Source organism: Babylonia areolata, chromosome 34 (assembly GCF_041734735.1).
Source record: "Babylonia areolata isolate BAREFJ2019XMU chromosome 34, ASM4173473v1, whole genome shotgun sequence".
In the NCBI taxonomy this organism is placed as follows: domain Eukaryota; kingdom Metazoa; phylum Mollusca; class Gastropoda; order Neogastropoda; family Buccinidae; genus Babylonia; species Babylonia areolata.
In genome coordinates this window covers 12,878,841-12,897,932 of record NC_134909.1, presented here as the reverse complement: position 1 = coordinate 12,897,932, position 19,092 = coordinate 12,878,841, and the positions used below count along the sequence as shown (strand labels likewise).

Here is a 19,092-nt window from a genome sequence, read left to right as displayed (position 1 = left end):
GGTTTGGATAAGACGATAAAGCTGGATCTCGTTTACAGCAAGCACTTGGGGCGCTGAGAAGAAAACATGTGGCAACGTAAGTGTTGTCCTCAGGTAAAATTCTGTAGAAATCCACTCTGATTGCCACACACACACACACACACAGTCAAAGCCGTATCGTGTTGGGCGATGCTAATGGCTTTGCATCTTCTATCAGATCTGGTATAGCATATATGGATTTTGTCCAAATGCAGCGACGCCTCCTTGAGAAAATGAAACTGAGACGGTGCCCCCCCAAAAAAAAAACAAAAAAAACAAACAAACTCCCACGCTCTCCCGCCAACCCTCGCACATACTGATAGTGAGTGTGAGAGATTGACTGACTTGGAACTGGATTGAACACTGTGTTGATCTGCTATGACTACCCCACGTTGCAGAGCTCGCTCTCTCTCTCTCACATACATACATAATTTCTTCTTTTACACACACACACACACATATATATACACACACACGTGTGTGTGTGTGTGTGTGTGTGTGTGTGTGTGTGTGTGTAATGATTTTTTTTATTTGAACAGAATCGCTGTTTGAAAGGTGATTCTCCCCAGACAATATCTGGCTGGGTATAAGCTGAGGGGGCAAATGTAAGATGGGGGATGGGGGTGGGTATGTGCTAAGAAGAGTTAATTTACTTACACATACCTGTGTGTGTGTGTGTGTGTGTGTGTAAATAGCCAAGACAGATCGATGGGCCCACCACCAACTTGTCGAAAACAACTGGCCTTTTCAGGTGTGTGTGTGTGTGTGTGTGTGTGTTGGTCTTGTTCCATGACAAGTCACAGCTGTTCACAGCAAGAGAGAGAGAGAGAGAAGGGGTGATGAGGGTGGGGTTGGTGGTGGGGGGTCGGGGGGTGGGGGGATGGGGATGGAAGGAGGTTGGTGGTAGTGGCGGTGGGTGGGTGAAAAAAGACGACTGAGCCGTAACGCAGAGTCAGAGACAATTCTGCTACCCCACCCCCTTCCCCACCCCACCCCCTGAACCTTCAACCACACACACCTTTTTCCTTCCCTTCTTACTTGCTAACTGTACAAGTTTACGTGTAGCGATGGTTGTGGTGTGGAGCAAAATCAATAATAATATATCTATGATGACGGGTTGTTTGGATTGTTTTGCTGACGAGACCAAGCTTTCCTGTTGAGACTTTGTAGATTCTCTCTCTCTCTCTCCCCCTCCCTCACTAATTCATCTTTCGTGTTTCCCTCCCCAGACGGCAAGCGAAAAGCCCTCAGGGACGGCTGTTGCCCTTGGCAACCCCCAAAACACAGACACAGTAGAAGGCGTAACAACATACACGCCCCGTCTGTCTGTCTGTCTTCTTCCTCTTTCTGTGTGGGTCTCTGCGGTCTAGTCTCTCTCTCTCTCTGTCTGGACTCTCCTTCCCCTTTCTCTGTGCGTCTGTCTGTCTGTCTCTCCCTCTATATATATGTGTCCATGTGTCTCTGTGATGCTGACTGTTGCTCACATTGTAGTCTACAGTTCATCTCACCTTTCACTGACACGCGCGCACGCAGCCGCACACACTAATTATATATATACTACGTACACAACATCATACATTACACATCACACGACACTTCATCACACGTAACACACACACACACACATCACAATCAGGTCACGGGACATCCCATTTGAAGCCGGAGAGGGGTGACAGCTTCTTCTGGCCTGTCTGGCTTCTGGAAGCCGACGCACGTGTGTGACGGCGTGGGAAGGGGTGGGGCAGGGGGTGGATAGGGGTGGTGGTCTCTCTTGAACTATCCGTTTTCGCGTACTCCGAGACAGAGATCCCCATTGTCTCTTTTTTGCTTTTTATTAACTAGGGAAACACAAAACCCCGAGAATTTGCCTCCCGAGTTTGTGATTTGTTTTAAACGGAATATTTAGAGGGGGGGTGTTCAAGACGAAATGGAACACTTTGTTGGCAGTGTGTATATTTTCGAGTTAGATACTTTGTCCAGTCTCGCTCCTCCTACCGGGCTGTTTCGCCTATTCAGCCTGAGTTTGACTTTACTCTCTCTCGTGCACACGCCCCCCCCCCACCCCCACCCTCCCCGACCTCTTGACAACCCTACTACTATACACCCTTCCTCCTTCTCTCTCTCTCCCCTCCCCCTTCACTCATCCACCACATGTAACTCCCACCCACAGTTCGTTTCACCTTATCTCCCCCTAACTTCCCCACCACCTCTCTTATCACCTCACTCGCGCGCGCACATACTCTTGAAGACCACACACACACACACACACTAAACACACGCAGATACAGACACTCAGACATACACAAAATAAACACGCGCGCACAGGAACAGACACTCAGACAAACACACGTAATCTTTGTCCCCCCCCCCACACACACACACACACACCACCCTCTCCAACATCACTTCAAGGGGGGGGGAACGACGTTGACGTGAGAACGACCTACACACAGACCCTCACCACTGTCCCCGTGTGACCTCTTCACACCTCTCTCTTATCTCTTGCTCTTCCTCCACCACACACAAACACTCCTCTCTCACTCTCTATCTACCCCCACCCCTTCTCTCTCTCATTCTGCCGAAGAAATCGCGACACAGTGCAGAAGCGAGACAGTGGCGTGAGACTCTGAGTTCGAGGTGGTTGTTTTTTTTGTTTACTGGTTGGTTGGTTGGTTGGTTGATGAATCCCCGGGGATGTGGTGGGGTGGTGTGGTGTGGAGAGACGAGAAGTGAGGACAGGGAGGAAAGAAATGTGTGTGTGTGTGTGTGTGTGTGTGTGTGTGTGTGTGTGCGCGCGCGTGCGTGTGTAGTGGAGCGGGGAGAGAGAGGATGGAATGAGGGAAGAGGTGGGGGAAGAAGGGAGGGAGCACACACTGCCCCAGACACTGCCCCAGACAGACGCAGCCAGACTGATGATACTGTTAACCGGTGGAGAGAGAGAGAGAGAGAGAGAGAGAGAGAGAGACTGTGAGAGAGCGAGCGAGCGTGTTCATTACTTTGTGGAAGTGTTAGAGATGGGTTTGTGCGCACGCGGGTGTGTGTGTGCGTGCGTGCGTGTAAATCATTATACACATATGACGCAAAATTAAACAAAAGCATACACACGCTTCCTTTGCCAACACAATTATCCATAACATCCATAACGATGGTTCACACACACACACACGCGCGCGCGCGCACGCCAACCATTACTGGAAAGCGTTTTAAGAGGTTTGAACGTGCTATATAAATATCCTATTGTGGTCAAATAGTGGAGTGATGAGGCGTCCGCCTAGGAATCGAGGGAACCTGAACGCGCTGGTTCGAATCACGGCTCAGCCGCCGATAATTTTTCCCCCTCCACTAGACCTTGTGTGGTGGTCTGGACGCTAGTCATTCGGATGAGACGATAAACCAATGTCCCGTGTGGAGCATGCACTTAGCGCACGTAAAAAAAACCCCAACAAACTCACGACAACTAAAGGGTTGTCCCTGGCAAAATTCTGTAGAAAAATCCACTTCAATGGGAATAACAAATAAAACTGCACGCAGGGAGGGGCGGGGAGGGGGGGGGAAGAGAGAGAGAGAGAGAGAGAGAGAGAGAGAGAGAGAGAGAGAAGTGGCGCTCTAGTGTAGTGACAAGCTATCCCTGGGGGAGAGCAGCCCGAATTTCACACAGAGAAATCTGTTGTGATAAAATGAGAAATACAATACAATGTTACATGTCCCTTTGTTTTTTACGGGCCATTAGGGATAATAAATTCCTATCAACTGTGTCTAGGGCTCGGCTTGAGAAGACGGGGGGGCCTAATCCTCTCTTTCCGTCGTTTTAACCTTTCCCAACCCAAAGTCGGGCCATCATCAGTTCACACCGGAGTCTCCGGAGTGAGGAAAATCGGAGTAAAGTGCCTTTCCCAAGGACATTACACCACGCCGAAACGGGGGGGGGGTGGGGGCTCGAACCCTGATCACTGGTGAACACTGGATCAGAGGTCCAACGCCTAACCGATTCCACCACTGCACCTCTCCCGGTCTTCTTCTTCCTCTCCTTTTCTTCTAATCATCATCATCATCATCAAGACAGCCACAATCCTCAAGAAGACTCATCATATAAAATAACCTAGTCCACTATATACCCCCAGGGTTATTTATAAAGCAGCCTTGGCCGTTTTAAACTCCGGGGTATATTTTGGCCGCCCAGGCCACTTTACGCCTAGGTATTTTATTCTGTACACGGTAATATATTCTGGGCTTTCCACACCGGCTGCTACACACAGCTTTTTTTCCCCCTCCCCCGTCTCCAATGACCCAGACAAGGGCTAATAGTCACCACCACTATTCCACCACCCATTCAACCGTCTCCCTCCTTCCCTCTGTCTGGTGCCAGCAGCCACCACATAACAGGTCACAAGTTAGCATCGACCCCACGAGTATTCTGACCCCCAGGCGAAGTTCAGGTGAGTCGGGTATCGCGCACTCGCGAGCATTTGAATACTTGTGATTGTTAAAAAAAACACACAAAAAAACAAAACAAAGAAAAAACAAAAAACGTGCGTGGTGGGTGCGCACAAGTGCCCCCCCCCCCTCCCCAATAATATAAATTAGATGCCTGATACGAATTTTTTCAATTATAAAATTTACTTATGTAAATGTATTCACTTATTTGTATATTTAGCTTTATTATCATTATAAAAAAAAAAGTAAAAAAAACACACAAACCTGAGGGCAGTGTATCAAGGCCCTGACAAGCGTTTTGGTTTTATGCGCATGTCAGCCATCTTAAAGAAAGAAAGAAAGAAAGAAGAAGAAGAAAAAAAATAAAATAAAGGGAAAAAGAAACCTAATGTGATGTAGCGTATAAATTATGGATCCGTGCGCTTCGGCTACCTCCTTGAAACTGAAGGCAGACCATACTTACAGAGAAAAAGCTGGCTGACAAAAACACACCGCTTCTCACTTGTCTCCAATGACCCAGACAAGGGCTATAATAGTCATCACCACTGGGCCACCCACCCACCCACCCCCCGCCTCCCTCCCTCCCTCCCTTCCTCCCCCCTCTCTTCCCTGTCTGCTGACAGCAGCCACCACATTAAACCGGTCGCACAAGTTACAACCACCCGCTACCAGTATTTTTACCCCCCCGGGCGATGTTCTGGTAAGCTGGGTGAGATCATGCGTTCGTGGACTGCAACTCCCACGTTCACTCGTATATACACGAGTGGGCTTTTACGTGTATGACCGTTTTTACCCCGCCATGTAGGCAGCCATACTCCGCTTTCCGGGGTGTGCATGCTGGGTATGTTCTTGTTTCCATAACCCACCGAACGCTGACATGGATTACAGGATCTTTAACGTGCGTATCTGATCTTTTGCTTGCGTATACACACGAAGGGGGGTTCAGGCACTAGCAGCTCTGCACATATGTTGACCTGGGAGATCGGAAAAATCTCCACCCTTTACCCACCAGGTGCCGTCACCGAGATTCGAACCCGGGACCCTCAGATTGAAAGTCCAACGCTTTAACCATTCGGCTATTGCGCCCGTCAGGTAGGAGACAAGAAGTAGAACACAGACAGACAGACAGACGAACAGAACACGGAAGAAGGAAAAGAACAATCTTCATAGCTTGGTGTCTCACCCTCCGGAAACGAGATGGGTATTATTATTTTTCTTTTTTCAAAATACATCCCCCCCCCCCCCCCCTTCAGTTCATTTTCATTACAATTAAGACATAATACAAAGTTAACGGCGTAACTCCAACAAGTGGACATAAGCTTCACACAACATCAGGAGAAGGGTGGCGTGGGGGTGGGGATGGGGGGGGCAGAAAACAAAAGAAACAAAAAATATACTACTACGGAAAAGCAGACAACAGGAAGTAACAAATATATCGACGTAAGACATTAACCACATTGTCAGCTTCCTACTATTCGAGTCAGTGACATCTTCATTGTTTAACTTCTGTCGCTGTCTCTAAAATACACTTTATTCTCTCTCTCTATATATATATAATACTCTCTCTATATATATAATAAACTTTTCCCCCTTCCTTATTTGGCTTGCATTTCGAAATGGGTAAACATTAATTGAACAATTAATAATAATAATAATAATAATAAAAATAAAATAAATATTGATTTTATAATATAAAAAAATGCCCCCCCCCCTCCCCCCTCACCGGTACAGGAGCGGGCGGGTTGAGGGAGAATGTGGGGTGGTGGGGAGAGGAGAGGAGGTACGGAGAGAGAGAGAGAGAGAGAGGGGGGGGGGGGAGGGGGGGGGCGGAAGAGAGAAGAGAGAATCAGAGACAGACAGACGACAGACTCTACGCTGAAAACACCGGGTTTGAATTACAAAGACAGACAGGCAAACAGACAGACAGCCAAGCAGTCAGATAGTGACAAGCTGGCAGACAGAGACAGGCAGACAAACAATCGACGACTTTTTTTTCTTTTTTTTTTAAATTCATTTAATCATTCATTCATTTATTTACCTAAGCCATCGATGACCCCGCACATAGTTACTATAACTAACACACACATCACTGAGAGAGAGAGTAAGAGAGAGAGAGAGAGAGAGAGAGAGAGAGAGAGAGAGAGAGAGAGAGAGAGAGAGAGAGAGATGGAAAAAAAACAGGCGTGTGTGTGTGTGTGTACAGGATTTTTTAGAAGGGTGGGTGGTTGGAGGGTAGACGGGAAGGGGCTGAAGGTGAGAGACTCCGGAGGGGCTAGGTGTGGGTGGGGATGAAGTGTTAAAAAGGAAAAGTAAGAAGCCAGCAAAGAGAAGAGAAACTGGGGGTGGAGCGGACACACAGAGAAGAGACAGTGAGACACGCAGAAACAGAGAAAGTTGGAAACGCGGGCGCGTGCAGAGAGAGAGAGAGAGAGAGAGAGAGAGAGAGAGAGGCAGAGAGAGTGAGAGGGGGTGCGCGCGTGCAGAGAAAGAGAGAGAGGGAGAAAGAGAGAAAGGACAGATAAAGAAAACTTAAAAAGTAGAAGACAACTCACCTTCACAGAGAAGTACACCACACCACACCCAGGACAAAGTTTCCTAGCCAGCCAGCCAGCCGCCTTGTGGTGCTGTGTGTCGGTTATAGATCCATGAGATCCTCCTCCTCTTCCTCCTGCCTTCCAGACGTCCGCCTTAAAATGCTTTCCACACTGCACGCACACACACACAAAGACACAAATTTATAATAGAATTAAAAATGATGAAGATAATAATGATGATGATGATGATAAAAACAAATGAATCACGAACGGTTTACCACATTGAAGAAAAAAAATATATATATATATATCTCAACAAAAAGTCCCTCCTGGCCCCCTTCGGTGATAAGAGCGGCTCGAACAGGCCTGGCTATCAGTCAGTGTCTTTAGTAATATACAAACTTCAGATCACCCTGATTTGAATTACGGCGTGTAAGTGACCGACTGAACATAAACTATCGAAAGAAATGGACATCTCACAAGGAACGGGTGAGAGAGAGGTGGAGGTGGAAAGGGGGCGAAGAAGGTTGTGTGTGTGTGTGTGTGTGTGTGTGTGTGTGTGTGTGTGTGTGTGTGGGTGGGTGGGTGGGTGGGGGAGGTGTGAGAAGAGTGTAGCAGAGAGAGGTGATGATGCTATGACCACATCTGGCTTCGATGGCACGGCTAGCAAACTCAAGTCGCCAGCAGCGATTTGATTATGACAGACTCTCTCCACTCCACCCATGGTTAAAGAATCTGGAGACGTATACACTTACAGCAGACAGCTTTCACAGCAGATGGGGGGGGGATCCGGAGTATCACACATACAGAGGTGGGGGGGTTGGGGGGGGAGGAGACAGAGGTGGGGGTGGGGGGGGGGTGGGGGGGGAGAAACGCCAGAGAGAGGTGACATGACCTCATCTGACCTCCAAGCCAGCAGACAGTCAGACAGACAGACGAACTCGAATCCACCCATGTTTTGAGTATCTGGAGACGATTCACCCCGCCCCACCCCCACAGAGTAGACAGCTGTAACAGCCGACCGAGGTCTGGGTCTCACACACACACACACACAGCGACTTGGGGCCGGTTTGGTTGGCTGGAGGTCAGATGAGGTCATGTCACTTGCCCTTCCTTCCCACTCTCCATACCCACCCTTAACTACACATACATTCATACAGGCTGCGTCACCGAAGACTCGACACGCAAGCTCAACCAGACACACACACAGAGAGAGAGAGAGAGAGAGAGAGAGAGAGATTTCTCCCTTCGCTCTTTTGCCCCAATGACCTCACGCCACAGGTCAATGCTCATGGCCTTGACCTTGACCGCTCCCTTCCATCCTACTCCCCCATAACCCCCCCACCCCCACCGCGACTGGCGCGTGGCGAAGGTCGTAATGCTATGTACTCTCCTTCCCCACCCCCCAACCATTCCCCTCCCAATCCATCCTCCACCCCGCACCCTTTTCCTCCCCGCCTTTCTCCGTTCGTTCGGTCAGTCAACCTTTCCGGCCCTCCACCGTGTCGAGTCGGTTGTTTAGTTCGCTTTCCGTTCTGTTCCACAGAGGAAGCGACAAGACAGTGATCTGGTGAAACACTACTCGTGCGGCACTCAAGTGACTCTTCACACAGGTTAAGGGAGGAGGAGGAGATGAAGGAAGAAGGAGGAGGAGGAGAAGAAAAGGGAGGAGGAAGAGGAAGAGTAGTAGTAGGAGAATAGTCAGGAGGAGAAGACGAATAGGAGAGAAGGGGGAAAAGAAGGAGAAGGAGGACGACGAGAACAGTGACAAGGAGGAAGAGGAAGAAGAAGAAAAGGAAGAGAATAGTGAGAAGAAGATGCAGAGAAAAAAAGGAAGAAGATGATGAATATAAGAAGAAGGTCTGGCAGTGGTATGGTAATATGGTGTGAGACGGGGGGAGGGGGGGGGGCACAGAGAGGGGAGGGAGGGAGGATGGGAAGCGAAGGAAGGAGCGAGAAAGAGAGGGAGAGGGAGTGGGGAAAGGATGGCGAAAGTCATTCTTTTAGAGGAGAGAAAGACAGACACACACAGATACAGACAGAGAGAGATGGGGTTACTGGTAGTGGTGGTGGTGGAGTCTACTAAGTTATGGTGTGACATAAATCACGAATACAGAGAGAGAAAAAAAAAGATGAAAGGGGTCCTGGGATGGGGGCTGGTGTGTGTGTGTGGTGTGTGTGTGTGTGTGTGTGACTGTGGGGTGTGTTACATCTCTTTACGGCAGATGGCGTTTTATGCAGGTGTTGTTTCTTTTGTTATTGTTTTTATTTTATTTAATAAAATGGTGTGAAACACAGCACACACACACACACACATACACACGGACGCACGCGCGCGCCACCACAGGGTAAGTTGGTGACAATCGTTAATATCATATGTCTGCTCACTCCATCCGCCTCTCCCCCCACCCCCCTCATACACTCCCCCTGGGGCAATTTTCTTCTCGGAGACGTGAAGAGCCTTTCCATTTGAAGCCTGATGGGGGGGGGATGGGGCGGGGCTTTCTTTTCATCAACTGATCCTGATCCAGTCAGGAGGGATTTAGATTCCACATCCACCACCACCCCTGTGACCAGTACCGTGAAAAATGTCGCCAAAAAAAGAAAAGAAAAAAAAAAGAAAAGAAAGCGACCATCAAGCCTTCATCAACAATATCCACCCACCCAGCCAGCAATTCCGCATCTGATCTGACACTTCTCTTCACCCCACAGGGTAGGGCCACCCCACCCCTTAAAAGTCAGACGGGGACACACACACACACACACACGGAGAAGGGGCAGAGGGTAGGCAATGACAGGTACCGTGGCCAACTGATCAGAATGCTGGATTTTCGCCCGTGTTTCTTGTAGGTTTATGGGTAACCCCCCTCGCCCCCTTCCTCCCCCAGGCCCTCCCACCCCCGGTCCACGTATGTGCAGACCTGTCAAGTGCCTGAACCTCTCCTACGTGTGTATTCGCATGCTTAAGATCAAACACGCACGTTAAAGATCCCGTAATCCGTGTCAACGTTCGGTGAGAAGTGGAAACAAGAACATCCTCCAGCAAGCACACCCCAGAAAACAAGAGTGTGGCTGCCTACACGGCGGGGTAAAAAACAAACAAAACTGTCACACACGTGGAAAGCCCACTCGCACATACGAGTGACCTTGGGATTTGCAGCTCACGAAAGAAGAAGTAGGAAGAAGTAGAAGATACTGCGAGTTTGAAAACACACACACACACACACACACAACTAAACCCAATGATAAGATAAAGAAATATCAAAGAAATGTTCCAGTGATGACACTGCTGGAAAGTCTTTGGTTGGACAGTCTGAGTCAGTCAAGTACACAACTGGAAAGAGGGTTTGTGTGTGTGCTTGTTTGCGAGCGAGCGAGCGTGTGTGCGTGGGGAGAGAGAGAGAGAGAGAGAGAGAGAGAGAGAGAGAGAGAGAGAGAGAGAGAGAATGACTAGTAACCAGCGATTCGTGTCAGCAATTCCATTTTTCACGAGAAGGTAACACTGGCCTCCAGTCCATCAAATCAGTAAGGGTGAGGTTACGTTGATGATCCTGATGCCTACCCGGTGTAGCATCCTGTTCCTACCTATCTGGCTGGCCCAAATTACCCCCTGGTGTCTGTGCAGACTAGCCTGGAATGATCCCAGGGTCAAAGTGTCACAACTACGCTCCACCCTTACTTTGACATGGGGGAGGGGGGGGATCATTCTAGGATAGCTTGAAACAGGCACTGGGGGGAGGGGTGGGTGTGTGTGTGTGTGGGGGGGGGGGGGGGGGGTAAACTGGGCCCAGAAATTAATACAGCCTATGAAAGCTAAACTGCCTCATCGACCTTGAGCAGCCACATATGAACCCCCCGGGATCATTCGAGTCCAGCCCAGAATGACGCCGGGGAGGTAAAAACCCAGTAGGGTTATAGCCTGAGGTTGTTACACCGGTGTATGCGAGACAAAGGAGTGATGAGGAGGTCGTCAGCACCCCTTCCCCTCACCCCCCCCCCCCCCCCACCCTTCCCCACACCAGCCCAACTCCACCCACCTACCCCTAATCCATAAACACACACCCGTCCACACCCTTCCCGCATCTCCCGGTACTTTAGGGATCGACACCTTGAGACCGGGGTGTGTCTTTTTATGTTTGTGTGTGTGTGTGTGTGTGTGTGTGTGTGTGTGTGTGGGAGGGGGGGTGGAGCTGGCCGGCTACTTTCTACTGTCAGGTTGGGGGGTTGGGGAGGATCAACACTTTGGAACTGGATACGTTTTCAAGGAGGTTCAAACCTCCACTGGTTATCTCTGTCTGTCTCTCTCTAGTGTGTCTGTCTCTTCTCTCGCGTCGTCTTCTAAACCACCCCCTAGCCAGCGTGAAGGCTGGTTCTGATGGCCCAACAGATAGCTACATGAATGGATGGGATGGGATGTATGTATGTAGGAGTAGTAGTTGCGTAGTTGTGACACTTTGACCCGGGGGTCATTCCAGGCGAGTCTACACAGATACCGGGGGGAGGGGTAATTTGGTCCAGCCAGATAGGTAGGAACAGGATGCTACACCGGGTAGGCATCAGGATCATCAACGTAACCTCACCCTTACTGATTTGGTGGTGTGATGGCCTAGAGGTAACGCGTCTGCCCAGGAAGCGAGAGAATCAGAAAAAAAATAGGTGGCTCTGTTGTGTAGCGACGCGCTCTCCCTGGGGAGAGCAGCCCGAATTTCACACAGAGAAATCTGTTGTGATAAAAATAAATACAAATATGTGTGTATGTATGTATGTACATGAAATCACCTACGAATGTACATGTACGGTGTGTGAGTGAGTGAGTGAGTGTGTGTGTGTGTGTGTGTGTGTGTGTGTGTGTGCGTGCGTGCGTGCGTGCGTCCGTGTGTGCGTGTGCCACCACACATCGCCCCCATCCCGTTCCCTCTGATTCCTATATAGGCATGTGTATCTGTGATGTTGATCCCCACAATAAAGAAAGAATGAAGAAAGAAAGAAAGTAGGCAGGAAGGAAAAGTATAAAAAGAGACAGAAACATATATATAAAAATAAAAAAAAGACAGGAAGAACAAGAAAGAAATACGGACAGAAAGAAGGAATTAAAGAAGAAATGTAAGGACAGAAAAACAGAGAGAGAGAGAGAGAGAGAGAGAGAGAGAGAGAGAGAGAAGGAAAGAAGGAGATAAAGACAAATAATCTCCCAACGCAAAAGGCTCGTCATGGGCTCGAATCTCCATACTGTCTTTTTCTTTCCAGTCAGTAAAAGTATTTGCACAACCATCAAATTGGGTTTTCCTACATAAATTTGTCAAAGACAATCCTTTTACGGCTGTGGGTTCTTTAACCTGCTTCCACACAGCTGTCCCTCGGTCCATCGTCCAATTCGAATGACAAGCACCCAGACCACCACTCAAGGTCTACTGGAAGGGGGGTGGGTGAGTAAAATATTAATTACCTGGCCCCGTATACGAGTGTGGAGTGGTGGTGGCCTAGTGGTAAGGAATCCGCTACTACAAGCGAGAGAATCTGAGCCCCACACTTGCTGACTTCTCCTCACCCTCCACTTACCTTCCTGTGGTGGTCTGGACTCTTTGTCATTCGAATCAGACAATACACCGAGGTCCAGTGTGCACACGGGAAACAACAAAAATCTGAAGAAAAACCACACTCTGATACTTACAGACATGAAAAAGAAAAAAGGGAGGGAGGGAGGGAGGGAGGAAGGAGGAGGAGGAGGAGGAGGAGGAGGAGAAGGAAGGAAGGAAGGAAGGAAGGGAGGGAGGGAGGGTGGAAGGTAGGAAGGAGGAGGAGGAGGAAGGAAGGAAGGAAGGAAGGAAGGAAGGAAGGAAGGAGGAGGAGAAGGAAGGAGGGGAAGGAAGAAGGAAGGAAGGAAGGAAGGAAGGAGGAGAGAGGAGAAGGAAGGAGGAAGGTGGAGCTGCACTGTAGGCCATGCGCTCACCTCCGGGACAGCAGCCCTGTTTTGAAAAAAATAATAAAATAAAATAAAATAAAATAAAATAAACAACTAAATCAATCAAAACAATTACCGGCGCATTACCACCAGACCACCGCGATCCTCCCACCGGGTCAGTTGGGGGACCACACTGGTACGCTTTTCACGAGATCTCCCTTCTTCGGTCGCTTACCTTTAACTTCCTGTCGGAGGTTGGGCGGCTGTTGCTGCTGCTACTGGTGCTGCTAATATCATGACATTCTGACCTCAAAGTTCGTGGGGTAGGGGAGGGGTGGAGGGTTGGGGGGTGAAGGCAAAGTGGGAGATATGGTTGAGGCAAGTGGTGGTGAAGGTGGACGGGAAAGGAGGGAGGGAGGGAGGAAGTGGTCAGTGACCTCATTTGGACTTCAGTAGAGTCAGGGAGGAGGAAGAGGAATGAGGGGGGGGGGGGGGGGGGAGGGGGAGAGGACCACCAGAAGAAGAAGAAGCAGAAGAAGAAGAAGATCACCCTCTTCCCACAGTCTTGTGAGCGGCTCAAGCCTACCACCACCACCACCACCCTCTCCTTCCTCCTCCCTCCCTCCCCAGCCTGCCGGTCAGTGCTAGTGACCGCTGGTTCTCCTGTCCTCCTTCACGTCTTCTGCCTGACCCTGACCCATCGACCGGGGTCAGCTTTTGTGGCCAGAGTACCCTCCCGCAGGCATCGTTCGGCAGACACTGACCTATCAGTATAATGTACAGAGAGAGAGAGAGAGAGAGAGAGAGAGAGAGAGAGAGAGAGAGAGAGATTCATATACGCTCACACACACACACACACACGAGAGAGACACATAGAGAGAGAGAGAGAGAGAGAGAGAGAGAGAGAGAGAGATATACGCTCACACACACACACACGAGAGAGAGAGAGAGAGAGAGAGAGAGAGAGAGAGAGAGAGAGAGAGAGAGGTGCCTCAATAGGCGAGAAGACGTGAGGACTTGTGTGTCGTGAATACTAAACGTCTTCTTCCAGACAGACAGAGACAATTAATTACTAAACGATAAAAAAAAAAAAAAAATTAATAATAATGACACACACACGCGTGCGCGCGCGCACATTTTCCAGCGGCGAGAAGAACAGAAGTCTTCAGTGTCCCGAATACTAAAACACGGTGAAAGTCTTCCTCCAAAGAGACAAGACACCCAGTTTAATTACAAAACAAACGACAGACAGATGTGAGGAGAGAGAGAGAGAGAGAGAGAGATGGGTGTGGAGCCAAGGGGGGAGGGGAGACGGGTGGGAGGGCGGGTGTGGGGGAGTGACGGGGATAGTGAGAGGGAGAAAAAAAGAAAGAGAAAGAGAAACATTAAGAGGGTGGAGGGGGAGACAACGAGAGCGAGAGGAAGAAAGGGAGTGGAGAGTGAGGGGTGAAAGAAGAAGAGACAGTGATAGAGATGCTGCGAGAGAGAGACAGAGACAGAGGGATACACAGAGAGACTGGATTCAGAAAAAGGAACAGACAAAAACTGACAGACTCTCAGACACACCCACACATAATTATACAATTATACGGGAGAGAGAGAGAGAGAGAGAGAGAGAGAGAGAGAGAGAGAGAGAGACAGACAGAGACAGAGAGAGGGAGAGAGAATATCTTTCATTCAAATAAAGGCCAAAGCCCCTCACTGAAGGGGTGTGACACTTGCACACTGAAATATAGGAATCATAAGTCATACTAATACCACAGGAGCATACCGTAAACTGCACAAAATCATAGTCAAACCGATACAGCAGCAATACACCACCCAAGTCATAAAACACACTGACAGAAAAACAACAACAAAATAACTACGATAATCTATTATAGCATCCAACCATTTCAAAGACTGAGAGAGAAAGAGTGTGTGAGAGAGTGAGAGAGAGAGAGAGTGTGTGTGTGTGTGTGTGAGAGAGAGAGAGAGAGAGAGAGAGAGAGAGAGAGAGAGAGAGATGGCAACAACTTCTCTCCCCGTCTCGCTTTAGCAGCAGCCGGCAAAGAAAAGGGGGAGGGGAAATGGGGGTGAGGGAGGGAAGGGGGGGTCGGGAGGCGCGGAAGAGAAGCAGACAGACGGTTGCTAAGGACTCTCAGCCGTTAGGTACTGATCCTCATGAACACAGCACAGAGAGAAAGAGAAGGAAACATAATAAGAATAAGTAGAAAAGGAAGAAGAAGAAGAAAAACGAAGGGGGTTGGAGTGGAGAAGGGGGGGGGGGGGACCTATAAAGGGTTGGATGGAGAGAAGATAGAGAGGTGGCGGGTGGGTGAATGGGAGTGTGTGTGGGGGGGGGGGGGGGTGGAATTGGAGAGACAGGGGAGACAAGAGAGGGAGAGAAGAGAACAGTGGGGGGGGGGGGGGGGGGGGGGGAGCGAGACATATGGGGGTGGGGGAGAGTAGGAGGAAGAATGAGACATATGAGGTGGGGGTGGGTGGTTTCTGAGGGGCGAGAGACAGAGAGAGAGAGAGAGAGAGGGGGGGGGGGTGACACGAAGAAGGTAACGGTAAGGAGCGGAGGGGAGGGGGTGGGATGGGGAGTTGGTGACATTCATCAATCGATATTCATTCTCTCTCTCTCTGTATAAACTACTCGATTTATCAATGTGAAGAAAACGTATTACATCTGTTGTTGAATACAGATGTCCTCAGTGTCTGGTATTTTCCAGTCCAAGGGAGGGCATCCAAACCCAAATAGGGACGAACTCCATACACTGTGGATGATTCATTCGATATTACATGAAAAGACCGAATGCTCAACACAAGACAGACTGATAGATAGAAAGGTAGATAGGTAGAACGAGGGGGAGGGGTGAGGGGGTGAGAGATGAAGAGTGCAGGGAAGGTGGGGTGAGAGAGCGAGACAAATATGTGAGACAGGCAGTGAACAGACTGACAGAAACAGCCCAACACACACACACACACACATATATATATATATCACACACGAGCGCACGTAAACACAGTCACTCGAACCAACCAACCAGCCAGCAACCAACAGCAGTGAACCCCCCCTCACTCCCCCATTCCTTTCATCCCCCCCCCCCCCCCCCCCCCCCCCCCAAAAAAAAAAAAAGCCAAGAAGACACAAGACAGAAAGAACGAAACAATACCAACAAGACACAAAAAGTGGGTCACACTGGCACCTTTTGTAGGCCAGCGCCGCGCGCCAGCGACCCCCCCCCCCCCCCCCCCACCTCTCTCTCTCTATCTCCAGACACTGGGTCAACCGAGGTCAATCGCACAGCTGGGTCAGCCGAGGTCACTCGATGGACACACGCGCGCGCGCGCGCGCCACACACACATACACACACGTCACACGCACACGCGCGTGTGAGCGGAGCGAGAGGTCGGGACCTTTTCAGTCCATCTATCGGAGAAGAGGGTGTGGGGGAGGAGCGGGGTGGGGTGGGGTGAGGGGTGGGAGGAGGGATGGAAGAGGGAGGGGCGCGTCAACCGGCAACAACCGTCCAAGAAAGTGAAAATGTTTGATTCGTTTTCGCGTCCTCCGACAATGAAACTCAATCCGGATTAATTATAAATATATTTATTTTTTTGATCGTTGTGAAGGAATTGACTTCATTCTAATAGACAGACACAGAGACAGATAGATAGATAGATAGACAGATAGAGCGAGCGAGCGAGCGAGCGAGAGAGAGAGAGAGAGAGAGAGAGAGAGAGAGAGAGAGAAATATCGATTGATAAACTGATATCACTATCTCCCCCCACCCCCCTTCGTCTCAACTCCACCTCTCTCTCTCCATACACACACACATGTATGTATATATTACACTGAAAAATTGCCATTAAGTAAATTCGTAATATAGCTGTAATATATAAAAAGAAAGTAAAGGAATTATGATTACTATTCTTTGATTAAATGTTTTTTATGTACATTAATCTGTGTGTGTGTGTGTGTGTGTGTGTGTGTGTGTGTGTGTGTGTGTGAGCGCGCGCGCATGTGCGTAGGATGATGCTGTCCAACAGCTATGTATAATCATATTATCATTTGGTCAGTGAACAGTACAGAGTTGAACTGGAATTCACTTCGAGAGGGTTATAACTATATGATGTAATTATCATCATCGTCAGTAGCAACACACGTACATGCACATAAACAGGAGAGAGAGAGAGAGAGAGAGAGAGAGAGAGAGAGACAGAGAGAGAGAGAGAGAGACAGAGAGAGAGAGAGAGAGAGAGAGAGAGAGAATGAATGTAGATACACACACACACACACACACACACACACACACATATATATATATATATAAATAAATTATATATATATATACACACACACATACATTATATATATATAAATACACACATACACACGTATATATACATATAGATAGATAAGACAGAAATGACCATTATCTGGACAGCGGTTGCCTCCAATGCTGTTCTGCCGATGGTCATAGTCGGACACGACCCTCATACAATCAACAATCCACTCAGTCTGCCCGATACTGCTGCCAAGAAAACTGGGAAGGGGATAGAGGGAGGGGGGTTTGAAAGAAGGGGTTCAGAATTCAGCAGCAGCATCCGTAGCCTCCCCCCCCCCACCCCCCTCCACACACACACACACACCCAACCTCCACCCACCCCTATCCTGCCGACAAACTGACCCCTCAATCTTATAACCTAGCCCCCCCCAAACCCTCCCCACCATCTTACCTCCCCATCCCCCACCCCTGTCCTCCGATCATTATCGGCCAGACAAAAAGGTCAGTAGTAAATTCCCGCGGACATTGAGGGGTGGGAGGGGGGAGGGGGTGGCAGGGTGTGGGGGCAGGGTGTGACGGTAAGGATGGGGGGGCGGGTTGGGAGGGTTGGGGGAGGGGGCGGCGGAATGGTCAAGATCAGAATCTATTTGGCACTTCGGATGGTTAGGCAGGAGGGAAATGGTGAGGGAGGGAGGCAGACAGAGAGAGAGAGAGAGAGAAGGAGACAAGTTGACGGAGAGAGAGAGAGAGAGAGAGAGAGAGAGAGAGAGAGAGAGAGAGAGAGAGAGAGAGAGAGAGGGGTGTACAAAGAGAGAGAAAGAGGTGGAGGAGAGGAGAGGAGTAGGAGGGAGAGAAACAGAGACAGACACATACGGAGACAGTCACAGAGGTATAGTGTGTTATGGTATGGTACAGTGTGGTGTGGTATAGTGTGTTATGGTATGGTACAGTGTGGTATGGTATGGTACAGTGTGGTGTGATATAGTGTGTTATGGTATGGTACAGTGTGGTGTGATATAGTGTGTTATGGTATGGTACAGTGTGGTATGGTATGGTATAGTGTGGTATGGTATGGTACAGTGTGGTGTGTTATAGTGTGGTATGGTATGGTACAGTGTGGTGTGTTATAGTGTGGTATGGGATGGTACAGTGTGGTGTGTTATAGTGTGGTATGGTATGGTACAGTGTGGTGTGGTATAGTGTGTTATGGTATGGTACAGTGTGGTATGGTATGGTATAGTGTGGTGTGGTATGGTTGTGTGGTATGGTATGGTACAGTGTGGTGTGATATAGTGTGGTGTGGTATGGTATAGTGTGGTATGGTATGGTACAGTGTGGTGTGATATAGTGTGTTATGGTATGGTACAGTGTGGTGTGATATAGTGTGTTATGGTATGGTACAGTGTGGTATGGTATGGTATAGTGTGGTATGGTATGGTATAGTGTGGTGTGGTATGGTAGTGTGGTATGGTACAGTGTGGTGTGGTATGGTGTGGTATTGTATTGTACAGTGTGGTGTGGTATAGTGTGGTATGGTATGGTATGGTACAGTGTGGTGTGGTATAGTGTGTTATGGTATGGTATAGTGTGGTGTGGTATAGTCTGATATGGTATGGTTTTGTGGTGTGGTATGGTATGGTATGGTATAGTGTAGTGTGGTGTAGTATGGTATGGTATGGTATTACATTTTGTCACAATTCCTCTGAGTAAAATCGGGGCTCACATGAGTGCAGCGCCTTATCTTGCTTTCCGTCTGCCAGTGTATTTGTTATAACTATCAACATGGATTTTTCTTCTCTCTCATTCTTTTTGCCATGGTAAACTAACCCCTTTGTTGCTGTGGGTTCTTTTTACGTGCGCTAAGGTATGCCACATCAAGGACCTCGGTTGATCGTCTCATCCACAAGACAACGATTTGTGTGTGTGTGTG

The 19,092-nt window shown here is 49.0% G+C and overlaps 1 long non-coding RNA gene across 3 annotated transcripts in view; it reads right to left on the bottom strand.

Annotated features, from left to right (window-relative positions):
• The window catches only part of LOC143277554 (uncharacterized), a 617,781-nt gene that overhangs the window by 33,401 nt on the left and 565,288 nt on the right, over positions 1-19,092 (bottom strand). For all 3 annotated transcript variants that reach the window (XR_013053759.1, XR_013053758.1, XR_013053760.1), the window contains one exon: positions 7,005-7,157. This is a non-coding gene — a long non-coding RNA (uncharacterized LOC143277554). The remainder of the gene's footprint in view (positions 1-7,004; positions 7,158-19,092) is intronic.